The sequence below is a fragment of the Rutidosis leptorrhynchoides genome, chromosome 4 (assembly GCF_046630445.1).
Source record: "Rutidosis leptorrhynchoides isolate AG116_Rl617_1_P2 chromosome 4, CSIRO_AGI_Rlap_v1, whole genome shotgun sequence".
NCBI classification, from domain to species: Eukaryota; Viridiplantae; Streptophyta; class Magnoliopsida; order Asterales; family Asteraceae; genus Rutidosis; species Rutidosis leptorrhynchoides.
This window is the reverse complement of record NC_092336.1, coordinates 142,886,013-142,904,462: the sequence shown is the minus strand read 5'-3', so window position 1 is coordinate 142,904,462 and position 18,450 is coordinate 142,886,013.

Here is an 18,450-nt window from a genome sequence, read left to right as displayed (position 1 = left end):
ATCAATTCAACTAAAAACTTCAAAACGATTTCGAATTTTAATGAAGAACATTGTTTGACTTTTTAATCTAAAAACTTTGACTTAGAAATTCAAGCTCAATCAAAGGAATTAAAGTTTAAAAATTTACAGATAGTTTAAATAGGTAATTCCTAACACTTCTGCATTTTTGAATTTTAATAATCCATTTGAATTCAAGTTTTTGAAGAAATTAACGCGTACAGAGGAAACTGCATCCATTTAAATTCGAAAAACAAGAAAAAAAAATAATACCAGATAGGAGTAATGTATGATTGATAAAGAATATAGAAAGTTGAATGATTTATCTTCTCCTCTATAGAGCTGATCGTTTGATGTGTAGTGGTAAAGCTCGACATACAAACACGAGTATAACTGTATGCCAGAAAAAAATAAAAGATACATATAGTGAATTAGATATGACGCGTTTTTTATATCTGATTTATATTATATATTTAATTTAATATTAATAATTAATAATTAATAATATATAATAATAATACTAATAATATTAATAATAATAATACTAATATTAATAATAATAAATAATGATAATTAAAATGATAATAATAATTATAATATTATAAATGATGATAATAATGATTCTAGTTAATAAAAATTATATTAATATAATTTATTATTAATTATAGAAATAGAAATACTAATAATAATAATAATAATAATAATAATAATAATAATAATAATAATAATAATAATAATAATAATAATAATAGAAATTCTTATAAAAATAAATATAATGACAATATAGTGATATTAATATTATCAATAATGATAATTTCAATGATAATGATAATGATAATGATAATATTAACAATAATAATAATAATATAATATTTTATACATATCTGATTTCATATTTATACTATATTATTAGTAATACTGATATTAATATTAATATATTTATTTTCATAATAATACTGAAAGTAATAACTATATTTTAACTTACTTAATATTATACATTATTAGTTATTTCGTATTTACTTATTACATAATATTTTCATTTTATTAGTAACTTAATTATTATACATATTACTTTAAATTTTTAATTCGATTTAAATGATTTATTAGTATTATATTAATTTAAATTAATATATACACTTATAATTATATTTATATATATACACATTTATTTACACACAGTTGTTCGTGAATCGTCGGGCACAGTCCAAAGGTTAACTGAATACATATAAACAGTTCAAAAAATTTTGAGACTTAACATTACAGACTTTACTTATCGTATCGAAATCATATAAGATTAAGTTTTAATTTGGTCGGAAATTTCCGGGTCATCACAGTACCTACCCATTAAAGAAATTTCATCCCGAAATTTGATTGGGATCGTCATGGTTGAAAATAAGTATGTTTTCATGACGAATGTGAGTTGATAAATAGAGTTTTATTACCATAAAGTAATATAGATAAAATAATTTGATTACTCGAAGAGTACGAGTGAAGCTATCACAAAATAGTGAAATAGAGATTCGTCTTATCTTCTGACATAGTCACGATTGATTTTCGGGATTCAAAGGATTTAAAGAAAATCTTTGTAATCTATATAAGATTTGATTCTTCGGTGATTAAGGAAATTAGGATCCTCTTTGGTTAAATGCAATAATCTGTTTCGATTTCTCTGTCTGATATTTCACTATAAATTCACCCTCTCCATTTCCTTTATATTTTGGAGTTCCATACTTTTGTTTTCTCTTCCCAACTTTAAATCAAGCGAATAATGGTCTAAAATTCATAGGTGTAAAGTTTCGATTGAACATAACTAATGTTCTAAGAGGGAAATTGTAATAACACGATCTTGATTGGTTAAATTACCAGAATTCAAGAGAAAAGATAGAACTATCAAGAAATTATGTTCTTGATATGTTTATATATTAGATAGAATGTAAGAGTCGTGTAACATGGCACATGATGACGTTATGATCTGTGAATCATCACGTTCCATTAGAAACTCAGCACGACTTACTATAATATAATCACGTTGATCAAGTGTCATTATATTATACTAACTCATGCTTCATTTCTCAACACTACTTCAAAAACATTCATACTTTAAACTCGAAGGTTTCAGAATTTTAGAAACTGAAACAGTTTCTTCTATGATGTAATACAGATAACGCGAAGAGATAAATAATATCGGACGAGAATATTTATGAAGATATCTTCAGAAATATTGAGGATATTTATAATGAAAGGTACGATAATATCTTATAATTCTACAATCAAAATGTGATGAAGAAATTCATTCACAATGATTTAGAACAATTACAGAACAAGGTATTCTCTAAAGATTTCATCAGAACAGGATCATCAGGATTCTTTATGTATAAGTTTAGTCCTTGTGATTTGTTCAGAGTCTCCTTCATGGTTTGCTCAATTCATTTTTCAGTATCAAAATCTTTGAGCTTTTTCAACACTCCATTCTTTATCATCAAACTTTTGACTGTTAAGGCAGTCTTCAGTTTTCATTGCTTCATTAGCTTTTTCAAAACTCAGAAAACTGTTTCCTAGACTAAAACGCCTGAGTTGTATTCCTTTGAAACCAAAAATTTGCTTGAAATTCAATGGACCAATCAGAGCGCGACATGTGGCGCGACAATCACATGTGATTGGAAAAAAATAAAAAAAAAATTTTAAAATTTTTTTTTTAAAAATTTTTTAAAAAAAAAAATTTTCGAAATTTATTTTTTTTGAATTTTTTTTTTTAAATTTAGCATGTCAAATCCAATCACATGTGATTGTAAAACCCAATCACATGTGATTGTGGAACTCAATCACATGTGATTCTGCATATCAAATCCAATCAAATGTGATTAAAAAAAATTACAATTTTTTTTAAAAAAATTCAACTGGAAACATACTTTAATTCGGTGATTTGATCAAGTTTGTTAGCGTTTCGTGATCATATCTTCAAAATTTTAGACGTTAATTCGGTGATTTGATCAAGTTTTGATCCAAAACTTGGTGTTTGAAGGTTTTAGCACAAATTTAGTGAAATTCGTCATTATTCGTCATTTTACAGAATTTTATTTTTCAATCACATGTGATTGGATTTGGCATGCAATAATCACATGTGATTGGGTTTTACAATCACATGTGATTGGCATGCCCAATCACATGTGATTTACTGCATGTCAAATTTAATCACATGTGATTGAAAAAAAAAATTGAAAAAAAAAATTTCGAAAAAAAGAATTTTTGAAATTTTTTTTTCGAAAAAAAAAATTTTTGAGTTTTTTTTCCAATCACATGTGATTATCGCGTCACGTGTCGCAATCTGATTGGTCCCTTGAATCTCAACTTAAAACTTGGTCTCATTTGAATATTCCTCTATAATCAATATTTTAATTCATTTTAATCGTTCAATGTTAGTAGTCCACAGTTAATAGTTCAATAATTCATATATAGTTTAATATATAATATTCGAATTAATTAATACGTATCGTGACCCATTGTATACATGTCTCAGACTCGATCACAACTCGAAGTATATATATTATTATAGAATCAACCTCAACCCTTTATAGCTAACTCGATCATTACCGCATATAGAGTGTCTATGGTTATTCCAAATAATATATATAGATGCGTCGATATGATATGTCAAAACCTTGTATACGTGTCCCGATATTTAAATGCGTAAATAACAGTATTTAAGTGACGATAAATAAAGTGCGTAAAATAAATAGCAGAAATTAAATGACGATAAATGAAATTGCGAGAATTAAAATTGCAATAAATAAATTGCGATAATTAAATGTAATAAGGAATTAACAGTTAGCTAGGAACAGTTAGATAGGATTTTGTTAGTGTGGATTCTTAACAGTATTTCTCATAGTTAATTTGTTTGTTTTTAACAAATTTTATTTGTCCAATGTTTTCTTCATTATGCCAGTTTTTGGATTTGATAGGTCAAAATCCAAATATGAAATTGAATGAAAATGGTTATTCTGTGGTAAACGGATACGTGCATCGGTGAATGTAAGTAGGATAGTAAATGACTGTTGAATCAGATTTGAAAGAATATACAGTGTATCTTATTAATGTGAAATCTAAGTATTCCTCGGGTATTACCTACCCATTAAAATATTTTCACCATTAACAGTTTGTACAAAAGAATTTTTGATTACAATCTTTATGATAACATATATACATATATATTTTCTTCAGATATAATCGTGGATTTAATGAGATAATATGATATTAATCTCATTTGATTTATCGTTAGAACTAGAACACATAATCTCTAAAACATTAGAAATTATATAATCGTCACGTAGAATGAAGATAATTGATGTAGAACGATTCGTAGAACGATAATTATACTCGAGGTACAGAATGAGATGTTGAGGCATGGATTGTTGATGGTACTGTTGATACCGGTGGTGTTGTTGAAGCTGGTAAATTTTGCACCATATTCTCTAAATTGATTACTCGAGTGCGAAGTTCGTTGACTTCTTCTATTATTCCGGGATGATTGTCGGTCGGAACGAACGGATGAATAAGATTTAGAATATGAGATATTATGTAATCGTGACGAGATACTCTGGAAATGAGAGAGAAAGTGGTATTACGAACAGGTTCACCGGTAAGTGCTTCAGGTTCATCGCCAAGAGGTGAATTCGGTTGGTGGAAAGGATCACCTTCTTCTTGTCTCCAATGATTTAGTAGACTACGAACCCATACCCAATTCATCCAGAATAGATGATAGCTGATTGGTTGATTCATTCCGGTGACGTTGCTTTTGGAGTTTAGGTGAAACTCCATATCGGAATAGCTACCGGAATCCGAAGAACTTGAACTAGTGGCGAGTTCCATTTCGTAAGATTGAATAAAGAATTTTTTTTTCCGATATGAAATGATTTTTGAATATTGGATGATATTCTAATTACATAGAATACCTATACATAGTACAAAAGATCCCGTAGATTACGGAGGGAATTAAGGAAACGTGTCAGATAAAGTCTACATTAACAGATACGCTAAGATATGGATTAGCAGATACGCTAAGATATGAATTTGTCTATACACTATTCATGCAATCAATGCAGTAAGATGTGTCTAGACTAAGAACGATAAGGAATTTTTATATATATATATATATATATATATATATATATATATATATATATATATATATATATATATATATATATATATATATATATATATATATATATATACAATTCCCTAAGAATGATAAGCAGGTAATTTTCGACATGAAATGATAAGCAAAACTTTTGACATGCAGACACGGTCGAAGTCCAGACCCACTAATGCATCTAAACAACTATCAGTTAGACACACTAATGCAAGACCTGGTTCGCTATGACCACCGCTCTGATACCACATGAGACAACCCGTCCTAATCTATCTGGACGAATACATTACATTTGGTTACATCGCGAGGTACTTAACCTCTATATGATACATTTTACAAACATTGCATTCGTTTTTAAAAGACAAACTTTCATCACATCGAAAGTTGACAGACATGCATACCATTTTAGAATATATCCAATCTATAATTGACTTAATAATAATCTTGATGAACTCAATGACTCGAATGCAACGTCTTTTGAAATATGTCATGAATGACTCCAAGTAATATCTCTAAAATGAGCAAATGCACAGCGGAAGATTTATTTCATACCTGAGAATAAACATGCTTTCAAGTGTCAACTAAAAGGTTGGTGAGTTCATTAGTTTATCATAATCATTCATTTTCATCATTTTAATAGTCCACAAGATTTCATATATTGACACGCGTAACTCGCGAATTAAAATTCATTCATATGGTGAACACCTGGTAACCGACCTTAACATGATGCATATAGAATATCCCCATCATTCCGGGACTCACATCGGACATGATAAATTGAAGTACTAAAGCAGTTCAAATTCTATGACTGAGGCTTGTCAGTGCCCATAGATCTATCTTTAGAATTCGCGTCAATTGGTGGCAATTATCATAAATACCAATACTTAGGCTACCAAGCTAAAAAGGGGCATATTCGGTTCGATAATCTAACCATAGAATGTAGTTTCAATTACTTGTGTCTATTTCGTAAAGTATTTATAAAAGCAGCGCATGTATTCTCAGTCCCAAAAATATATATTGCAAAAGCATTTAAAAAGGAAGCAAATGAAACTCACAATACTGTATTTTGTAGTAAAAATACATATGACGATATTGAACAAACAGAACAATGCAGGGTTGGCCTTGAATTCACGAACCTATATCAATTGTATATGTATTAAAACATATGATCGTAATTGAAATTTTTATATATATTATTATTAATAATATACGTGTTATGTTACTTAGATAAATCTAGATATATTTAACTATCCATATATACTAACATTTATCATTCATTATATCATTTTAATAATAAAATTTTATCTTAAGGTTTATATATATAATAAGTTTATATTTATATATTGATATCTTTTATATACAGATTAGTTAATATTATTTAAATAATAAGAATATAGTGATATGCAATAATAATATTATTGTAATGTATTTATATGTATATAAATATTTAATTGTAATAATAATACTGATAATGATAAGAATGATAATAATAATAATGATAGTAATAATAGTAAATTAACAATAATACAAATGTTAATGATAATTAGTTTTATCATGAGGTTCATGTTAAATTTTCTAATTTCGTAACTACGGTTCTTATATCTTAATTTCATAACCATTTTCATAATTTTTACCATATCAACTTTTATTAAACTTTTATAATATAAAGGTTATTAGTATGTTCCAAATAATGTTAATAATAATAATAATAATAATAACAATAATAATAATACTAATAGTAATAATATTAGTAATGATGATACTAAAAATTCTTAAATGATAACACTAATAGATGTAAATTATATTAATGATATTGATAATCATATTAATAATATTAACATAACAATATTCATAATACTTAAAAAAAATATAATAAAAACACCAATTGATAATACTTAATCCTATATCAACATTAATTAATAATATTAATAATAATAATGATGATAATAATCATAGTAATAACAATAATAATAATAATGGAAATGAGAATATAAGTGTATACCCTTTTTTTAAAAAAAAATATGCTCTAAACGGGACTCGAACCCACGACCTCTCGCTCACCGACAAACACCCTATACCATTTCTCCGTTCACTGTCTTTCTAACTAAACCCACAGCCAAATTTATTTAACACTTCGATTCTGTTACTCTATTTCTTCATTTTCTTCAGAACGTACTCGACCAAATCAAATTCAACTTATCACAACAATAATTTTTTTTACTTCAATTTAATACTAATTAATAAAAATTAAATGTTTATATTAATAAAAAAAATAAAGAAACCATAATAGCTGCTGCTGCAGCTCGCTGTTTAGCGAAGGAAGAACAAAAAAAAATTAATGATTTCGAGTTTGAAAACGTTTTAGCCAAAACTTGTAACACCAAATAGGTTTTAAATCACATTTATAACCTTTCTCAATCATCAATTCAACTGAAAACTTCAAAATGATTTCAAATTTTAATGAAGAACATTGTTTGACTTTTTAATCTAAAAACTTTGACTTAGAAATTCAAGCTCAATCAAAGGAATTAAAGTTTGAAAATTTACAGATAGTTTAAATAGGTAATTCCTAACACTTCTGCATTTTTGAAATTTAATAATCCATTCGAATTCAAGTTTTTGAAGAAATTAACGCGTACAGAGGAAACTGCATCCGTTTAAATTCAAAAAAAAATAAAAATAAAATAATAATACCAGATAGGAGTAATGTATGATTGATAAAGAATATAGAAAGTTGAATGATTTATCTCCTCCTCTATAGAGCTGATCGTTTGAGGTGTAGTAGTAAAGCTCGACATACAAACACGAGTATAACAGTATGCCAGAAAAAAATAAAAGATACAGATAGTGAATTAGATATCACGCATTTTTTATATCTGATTTATATTATATATTTAATTTAATATTAATAATTAATAATATATAATAATAATAATACTAATAATATTCATAATAGTAAATAATGATAATTAAAATGATAATAATAATAATATTATAAATGATAATAATAATGATTCTAGTTAATAAAAATTATATTAATATCATTTATTATTAATTATATTAATATTTACTGAATACATAATATTTTCGTTTTATTAGTAACTTAATTATTATACATATTACTTTAAATTTTTAATTCGATTTAAATGATTTATTTATATTATATTAATTTAAATTAATATATACACTTATAATTATATTTATATATATACACATTTATTTACACACAATTGTTCGTGAATCGTCGGGCACAGTCCAAAGGTTAACTGAATCCATATAAACAGTTCGACAAATTTTGAGACTCAACATTACAGACTTTACTTATCGTATCGAAATCATATAAGATTAAGTTTTAATTTAGTCAGAAATTTCCAGGTCGTCACAAGTATAAGACTCGAGGAAATACCGTTGCAACAGTAGAGTATAGTGTTGATGTACTATAGGACCACTTGAGCATGGTCAAGGTTATAAGTTATGGAACCACTATAAGTCTAGTACATGGTGGATAACTAAGTGATTTATTGGGTAGATTTAAGTAAGGGCTGGTTTAAGTCATAAATGGGAGTTTAACGCACTATAATACAAACTAAGCTTATAAATCTTTAAGGCTGACTGAGAACTATCAGAAGTTCTAATTTGTCTACAAACCCTTAGATTTTACCAAACCATTGACAGAAAGGAATTCGAAACACAACCATAACCACCCATTTGGATGATACACTAAGGTGTTAAGAAAGGTTGAATATTATATGTATATGGCTATGCTACTTTATTCATGAGCCCAAGGTATGCATTGCATCAAAGATGGGCCGCTTATATCCTTAAACCGGATAAAGCATCGGGAGCTGAGCATAGTCCATCCGATCAGAATCTTCAAAGCCTAGTTCCTCGTGACATGCTAATCGGGAAAGCGCTTAGTAGGGAATCTAGTGTTCACACCAAAGTATATCTATCCAAGGAGTGTCTCATAGTAATCCCGACACTACGTTATCTTAAATCATGGTGAACCACGTCTTCTCTGTCCTTAGCTGTTGCATGCGAGCTAGCTTATTTTAGTTATATTGCTTTAATATTTTAAATATAATTATAAATCAAATCAACCCAACTATTGCCTTTACACAATTTGATATTCCGGATAAAGTGGTGTCTAGAATAAACCAATTGGACTTGGTTGTTGGATTTTCCGAACAGTCGCTAATTTATTGGGACCAAAAGGATCCTGCCTCTCCACACAAGGTGTACCTGGCCACTAGTCTTGGATACTAAATTTTGTACAAACCCAATCTTAATTACTAAATTATCTGAATAAGCTCCATTTCAAATTCGACCGCTTAAGGAACGACCCTAGGTCATATTTGTCCTTGCTAACCCATAGGAAGGAATAATAGATTTAGGCCCAACATATATAAATTAAAGAATCAAATTCTTCTGTTGATATCCTGAATTGACGTTTTGCGACCTAACGACACCGCATAAATAAACCGTCCGATTTGGGCATATCAGGGGCTGATTTGATTTGTATTTGATATAGTTTATTTGTTAGCATCCTCCCGATTTCATACGGGTCGGGAAAATGTTTGTCTAACGGGGTTTATTTCCGCTTGGTCAAATTACCCATTGTGACTTATTTTCCCATCAAATTAGTATCAAGAGCTAGGTTATTTGATTTGACTTGTGTGAAAGATGGAGGCTAATATAAGTAAAATGATTAGTTTAAATGGTTCAAATTATCATGTTTAGAAAGGTAAAATGGAGGATCTTCTTTATGTGAAAGATTATTATTTACCTGTTTTTACTGAGGGTATGCCTGAGGGTAAGTCTGAAGCTCAATTTTGCACAGACAGGTATGTGGTTATATTCGGCAGTGGGTTAATGATAATGTTGTGAACCATATCATCGGGGAGAATGATGTTAAAGCCTTATGGAAAAAACTTGAGCAGTTATATGAACGAAATACTGGGAATAACAAGTTGTTCTTAATTAAGCAGATGATGGCTTTGAAGTATCATGATGGGACTCCTATTACAGATCACTTAAATGCATTTCAGGGTATTATAAATCATCTTGCGGGAATGGGTATCAAGTTTGAGGATGAGGTTCAAGGCCTTTGGTTACTTGGTACATTACCGAATTCTCCGGAGACTTTTAGGACATCATTGTCCAACTCTACACCTAATGGTACTATCACCATGGAATTGGCTAAGGGAAGTCTGTTAAATGAAGAGATGAGAAGAAAGTCACAAGGTTCCTCTTACAGTCAGATATCTTGGTTACAGAAACGCGGGGGAGAAGTCATAGTAGAGGTCAGGGTAAAAGAGGAAATCATCGTAGCAGCTCAAGCAAAGGTAAATTTTCTAACGTTGAGTGTTATAATTGTCATGAAAATGGGCACACAAAGTGGTATTGTCCAGTCCAAGTACGAGAAGAAAAATGAAAATTATAAGAATAAACAAAAGAAAAGTGATGGTGGTGATGATAAGGTTGAAGTTAATGCTATCACGGATGAGTTCTTTGTTTGTATTGATTATGATATGATCAATCTTACTCATGATGACATGAGTTGGATTGTTGATAGTGGTGCTACATGTCACGTTGCAACATGTAGAGATCACTACTCATCTTACACTCTGGGTGACTATGGATTTGCTAGGATGGGTAATGCTGGGTTATCAAAAATCATTGGTATTGGAGATATTTGTTTGAAATTTGACACGGGGATGGAGTTGGTTTTGCATAATGTAAAATATGTTTCGGATAAGAGACTTAATGTCATTTCAATAGGCATTCTTGATGATGATGGTTATCAAAGCGGTTTTGTTAATGGTATTTGGAAACTAACTCTTGGTTCTATGATAGTGGGAAGAGGCAAGAAAGAATTGGAAAATGTTCGAAGATTATACATTACGCGTCCGAAGATTCTCCAGAACATTGTTAACGCTGTGGACAATGTCGACTCTACTGATTTGTGGCATAAAAGACTTGGCCACATGAGTGAAAAGGGGATGTCTATCTTGTTTAAGAATAATGTGTTGTCGGGTGTTAGTGATATTAATTTGAGTAAGTGCTCTCACTGTTTGGCAGGGAAACAGACCAGAGTTTTGTTTAAGAGTCATTCTCCTTTTCGAATGGAGAACGTACTTGACCTAGTACATTCGGATGTTTGTAGGCCTATGAAGATTAGGACACTTGGTGGATGTTCCTACTTTGTTACATTCATTGATGATCATTCCAGGAAGGTGTGGGTTTACACCTTAAAGTTAAAGGATCAAGTATTTGAAAAGTTTAAGGAATTTCATGCCCTAGTTGAAAGGCAAACGGGAAAGAAGCTTAAGCGTATTCAGACTGATAATGGCGGTGAATACATTGGAAGATTTGATGCTTATTGTAAGGAGAATGGTATTCGGCATCAAAAGACTCCTCCAAAGACACCTCAGTTGAATGGCTTAGCAGAGAGGATGAACAGAACTTTGGTTGAAAGAGTCAGATGTTTTCTTTCACATGCAGGGTTTCCTGGTTCCTTTTGGGGTGAGGCATTAAATACGGCAGTTCATATTATTAATCTAACCCCATGTGTTCCTTTGCATTTTGATGTTCCTAACAGGGTTTGGAGCGAAAAAGATGTTTCTTACCGTCATTTACGAGTCTTTGGATGTAAGGAATTTGTTCACATTCCCAAAGATGAGAGGTCAAAGCTTGATATGAAGACTAAGTCATGTGTTTTCCTCGGCTACGGTGAAGATGATTTTGGGTACAAGTTGTATGATCCAGTTCAGAAGAAACTTGTACGAAGCCGAGATGTTGTGTTTTTAGAAGATTAGATGTTGAAAGATGTTGAGAAGATAGAGACAGAGTCAGTTCGTCAACATATTGCTGATCTCGCTGATTTGGATCTGGTTACTCCACAACATGTTGATTCACATGTTGAAGATGATGTTCATGATAATGAACATGATGTTCATGATAATGAACATGGTACTGATGATAACGATGCTCCTGAACAGGTAGAGATTCCAGTACCAGATATTCCCCCATTTGTCCCACTTAGGCGGTCTACCCGATACCGTCATTCTTCTGTTAGATATTCTGCTGATGAGTATGTATTACTCACTGATGGAGGAGAGCCGGAGTGTTATGCAGAAGCTATGAAAGATGAGCATAAGAAGGAGTGGGTTGAAGCCATGCAAGATGAGATGAATTTCTTACAAGATAACAATACTTATGAGCTGGTGAAGTTATCTAAAGGCAAGAGAGCTTTGAGAAACAAATAGATTTTCAAACTAAATTCAGAAGATCATACTTCTCAACCAAGGTACAAAGCTAGGTTAGTTGTCAAAGGATTCAGCCAGAAAAAGGGTATTGATTTTGAGGAGATTTTTTCACCGGTTGTGAAGATGGGATCTATTCAAGTGGTTCTTGGGTTAGCTTCTAGTCTTAATCTTGAGGTTGAACAAATGGATGTCAAGACTGCTTTCCTTTACGGTGATTTGGATAAGGAAATCTACATGGTGCAACCTGAAGGGTTTCAGGTTAAGGGTAAAGAAGATTATGTTTGTAGACTACAGAAAAGTCTATATGGGTTGAAGCAAGCACCGAGACAGTGGTATAAGAAGTTTGAGTCAGTTATAGGAAAGCAAGGCTACCGAAAGACAACTTCAGATCATTGTGTTTTCTTTTAGAGGTTTGGTGATGATGACTTCATCATATTGTTGCTATGCGTTAAAGATATGCTGATTGTTGGTAAAAATATTGAAAGAATTGCGAAGTTGAACCAAGAACTGAGCAAGTCTTTTGCTATGAAAGACATGGGGCTAGAAAAACAGATTCTTGGCATTCGAATTTCTAGAGATAGAGGTGCCAAGACGTTACATATATCACAAGAGCAATACATTGAAAAGGTGCTTAGTAGATTCAACACGGGAAAAGGTAAAGTGGTTAGTTCCCCTCTTACTACCAACTTTAAGCTAATTGATAGAGATTCCCCTTCTTCAAGGGAGGATGTTGAGGAGATGGACAGAGTTCCATATGCTTCAACGGTTGGTAGCTTGATGTATGCTATGGTGTGTACTAAGCCTGATGTAGCTCATGCGGTAGGTGTTGTTAGTCGGTTTATGTCAAATCCGGGTAAGAAGCATTGGGAAGCAGTTAAATAGATTTTGAGATACTTAAGAGGTATTTCAAAATTGGGTATCACATTTGGAAATGGAGAGCCGATGCTTGTTGGTTATACAGACACAGATATGGCAAGAAACAAACATAACATGAGGTCCACTTCTGGATATTTGATGACCTTCGCAGGGGGAGCGGTTTTATGGCAATCAAGGTTGCAAAAGTGTGTTGCATTGTCTACGACCGAGGCTGAGTATATGGCAGCAACAGAAGCGTGCAAAGAACTTTTGTGGATGAAAAGGTTTCTACAAGACCTTGGGTTTAAGCAATCACGATATGTGGTTCTTTGTGATAAAGAGAGTGCGTTTCATTTGGCTAGAAATTTTATGTATCATAAGCGGACAAAATATATTAATGTGCGGTATCATTGGATTAGAGAACGTCTTGAAGATGGGTTGTTTGAACTTGATAAAGTTCATACCGATGATAATGGTTCTGATATGCTTACAAAGGCTTTGGCAAGTGAGAAACTTAAAGCTTGTTGCTCTATCGCCGGGATGGCGATCTCTTCCTCATAATTGGAAAGGGGGAGATTTGTTGGGTTTTATTTGGGTTTCCACTTATGAGGATGGCCCAAAGCCCAACAATTAGGACCATACAAGGTTAGCTTGGCTTTGTATCATTAGGGCATTTATATACCTCAAGTATCCAGCCATTTAACATATCAAGAGAGTGGTGAGTTTAAAAAAAGATTGAAAAACCCAATTCCTGTATTTGAAGACTGCAGCTCACAAATTGGACGATCCCCGGAGATCTGACGGTTGAATATTCACCAATTTTGTACAGTGTGTTCCTTACATCTGGGCCAAGGTTTTCAACCGTTGAATTCGTCTCAAGTGGTCTCTAACTTGATTTACAGTGAGTCGTACAGTAGCAGTTTTTTGGGGTAGGGAAATTCCTCTTTTATTTTTAATTTTTCATATACTTGTTGATTGTTCTTGTTCAAGAGTATGATATAACACCCCGTCAAAAATCCCTTTAACGGAATGTTAACTCTGGTCCCAGTGCTTGGCTTGACTTCTACATAACAGCAATATTTTACAACGGAAGCAATTAATACCTGAGAATAAAACACGCAAAACGGATCAACAATAATGTTGAGTGAATCTACAGGTTTTAGGTGAACAATACAGTATGTCTAAGAAATAATATTCAAAAAATGTTTATTAGTGGAAGACCACAATGGTTTCACATTTAAAGTTTGTAGACAGCATCGTGTCCCGTTTCAAAAGTTTGTTGACATTATCATGTTAAGCTTCAAATATTTGTAGACAATACCATGTAAAGTTTCAAATATTTGTAGACAATACCATGTTAAGTTTTTATCTCATTTGTTCGTAAATCACAGTTTTAAATAACGTTGTATAGTATCTGAAAAATAGTATTCAGAAAATAGTTCAAGTTCATTGACCACGAGATTTTACAAGTACAACTCCAAGTTGCGAAACGTTTACATAATCTATGAGCACCTGAATACTAGCAATGACCAGAGTATAGAATCTACTACACTCCCTTTACCCCATAAAAATGTTATACACTTGATCTAGTGTATCTAATGTTCAAAGTAAATGCACCACAGTTATAAAGTAGGGTGAGGTTGTCAACCTAACGGATCCGTCCATCTAAATTGTGCTTACCCGATGGTATTAAAAGTATTCAAGCTAGAGGCTTTGTGATCAAACTCAATATGTATATATAGTACTCGTGTCAACATAAAAGCATTTGAAAAAGTAAGTACAACAGCGTGTATTCTCATCCCTGAAAACATGTAAAAAGCGGGACTGTAGACTCACCTTTAAATAAAGCTCGAATTAAAAAGTGGACAATTAACTTGTACGGATTATAGCCGAGTAATGCAACCTAAATATATGTATTTAGGTTGGTCAACATATATGTATTATATAAATGTGGTTTCATAGAGTAAGTTGCCTTATTTCTCGACTCGACGTGTTTCAAAGTAAAAGTCAACATATGGTCAACTAGTTCATGCAAGTCAAATAAAGTCAACCAAAGTCAAACTAAAAGTCAAACTTGGTCAAAGTAGTCAACTAAAGTCAACATCAGTAGGTTCATGTAAAATGTTGGTCAACATGTCAAACCTAAGTCAAACAACACGTTTTAGATCATAAATGGTCAATTTCACAATCACAGTTTATCGTCTTGCATAAAGTTCTTGTACATGTAGCAAACTTAGCATATTATCTCATAGCACAAAATTCATGCAAACATGGAAAACTCCAGATCACAAGTATACTCAAAATCGATTCTAAAAAGTCCAGCCAGGGTCTCATACGATGTTTAAAAGTCAGGAATCAGAAGGGGTACATTTATGGTATGCCAAGTCAGTTTCTGACCGCGCACCGATCTCGTTTTGGCTACAACCGGAGCTAGGGACATGAAATTGATACAAGATCAGTGGCCATGGTTCAAGGACAAGTTAAACTAACACATATCAAAAGAGGAGCAAATTTTGTTTAGCCAATTGGTACAGTTTATTCATGAAAATTGGATGATCAGTTTTCAGCTCAATTCAGAGGTTACACAAACTATGACACTAGTGTACCCAATGCATAAAGTTTCAGAGGTTACAATAAACTGAACATATACTACATAACATATAAAGATTCATATTCCATAAGGCCAAGGTCTCAAAACATGCACAAGTCATCTTATATAGCAAAAGGTGCATACATTACAGATTTGGTCAGCATACAGGTTACCATTTCGACATGCACATAACACAAGCTTCACAAACCCAAATGATGCAAAGCCTAGATGAAAAGTTAACTGCAACTTATTAAATTTTCAGATATGTAACTTAAAACAATATCACACTTCAAATCAATTAAAAAGTCAGTTTCATCATACCGAGCAAATCAGTTTTTCGCATACGATCAAACAAGCATAACGTGAGCATTATAAATTCAAATCGCATGATATCCTAGTCTAACATGAGTGTTTTTGAATTATCTATAAAATGGTAATAAAATCACAAACCAATTTGTGGCCTATCAATACCAGAATTCTGAACAAGTACAAAAACACAACCTTAATTTCAAATGGGCATAACTTGATCATCCGGAAACGAAATCAAGTGAATCCAAAGCCTAAAATCAATAGTTTTTCATGAGGATTCTTATTACATCATAATAATTAACATTTATAAAAGTCAATTTTCTGTACACACAATAATAGATTTCGGTTTTAACCCTAAATGCATCCAACGATCAAATTAACGACACCAATCAACAATAACGTGTATAGACTTGAGCAATTGACAACATAACTATGAAACATCAATAAAAATCAGATTTTAAAAGTTAGGGTTCATGTGATTATACCTTTGATCAACAAATTAAATACACCAACCCGTAGAGGGCGATGCGAATTACACTTTTCGTGTTCAAGGCTAAAGCAAAAGATCAAAAATTGATGGTGATGTTAGGGTTGGTGATGAGCGACGAGGGAGAGGCAAGGAGCACCAAAATTCAACTGGAATGTGTTAGGGAATAAGCTCAGTAGTTTTAGGTTAACTAGTGTTAGTTTAGGGCCCTAAATTAAATAGTTCCTGACCCACTAATGACCCAACTCAACAAATAAGTCCAATAAGGATATGGAGGGGAGGGATTTCGGCCAAGGGTGGCCCAAGAGGTGTTCTCGGGCTCGTGTGGTCCAATTACGTGTATTCGTGGTCCGTTTTAAGTGTCGTTTAAACGTACCGAAGGCCCGGAATGCTAAACCTATCGTTAAAACGCAACCAAACGTTTAATTTATTAAAAACCCAATAAATTAAATATTTTTAAAAGTTAATGATTATTAAAGTAATTATTAAAATAAACCCGAGCGTTTTCGTTGCTCGAAAAGCAGTTTTTCAAACCGTAACGTTTTTATCGTATTTCTTTATCCGAAATATATTTTTAAATTAATATTAACCCATATTAATTATCGTAACCCTCCAAGGATCAAGTATGTATTTATTACACATAAACACTTAAAAGTCAAGTAATCGCCGTTAAATTAATTAACAGAAAGTTAACGGAAGTGACGGAAAAAGCAAGGTTGTTACATTACCCACCTGTTATTGAAAATTTCGTCCCGAAGTTTTAGTGAACGTCCGCTGAAGTAGTTACTTCTGGAAACAGTTGCGGGTATTTCAGTCTCATTTGATCTTCAAGCTCCCACTTGAACTCTGGTCCTCTTCTCGCATTCCACCGAACCTTAACGATGGAAATTTTGCTTTGCTTTAACTGTTTGACCTCCCGACCCAAGACTTTGACAGGTTCTTCAATGAAATAAAGTTTGTCATCGATACGCAAAGGAATAATCAACTTCTCGTCGGTTAAGCACTTCTTCCGATTGGATACATGGAAAGTGTCATATATACCACTGAGTGCTTGTGGCAGTTTCAATCTGTCAGCCACTGGTCCAACTCTTCCAGTTATCTCGAATGGTCCAACATATCTAGGACTCAATTTACCTCGTTTCCCGAACCGTATAACACCCTTCCAAGGTGATACTTTAAGCATGACTTTGTCACCAACATGGAATTCTATATCCTTCCATCTAATATCAGCATAACTCTTTTGACGACTCCGAGCCGTTCTCATTCGTTCCTGAATCTGTAGGAATTTCTCTGTTGTCTCCTGAATAATCTCAGGACCTGTCAACTGACTATCCCCCAATTCGCTCCAACATACGGGAGATCTACACTTCCTTCCGCACAACGCTTCGAAAGGTGCAGCTTTAATGCTCGCATGGTAGCTGTTATTGTATGAGAACTCAGCTAGTGGTAAGTACTTATCCCATCCATTTCTGAAATCATTGACACATGCTCGCAACATGTCTTCAAAAGTTTGAATAGTTCGTTCGCTCTGGATATCTGTCTGGGGTTGATATGTTGTACTCATATCTAAACGGGTCCCCATTGCTTTCTGTAATGACTGCCAAAATCTGGAAGTGAATCTGCTGTCGCGATGGGATATAAAAGATATAGGCACTCCATGCCTAGAGACGACTTCCTTAATGTAAACTTGAGCCAACTTCTCCATTTTATCAGTTTCTCTTATTAGTAAAAATTGTGCAGACGTAGTGAGACGATCCACGATAACCTAAATAGTATCGTAACCTCCCACCGTTCT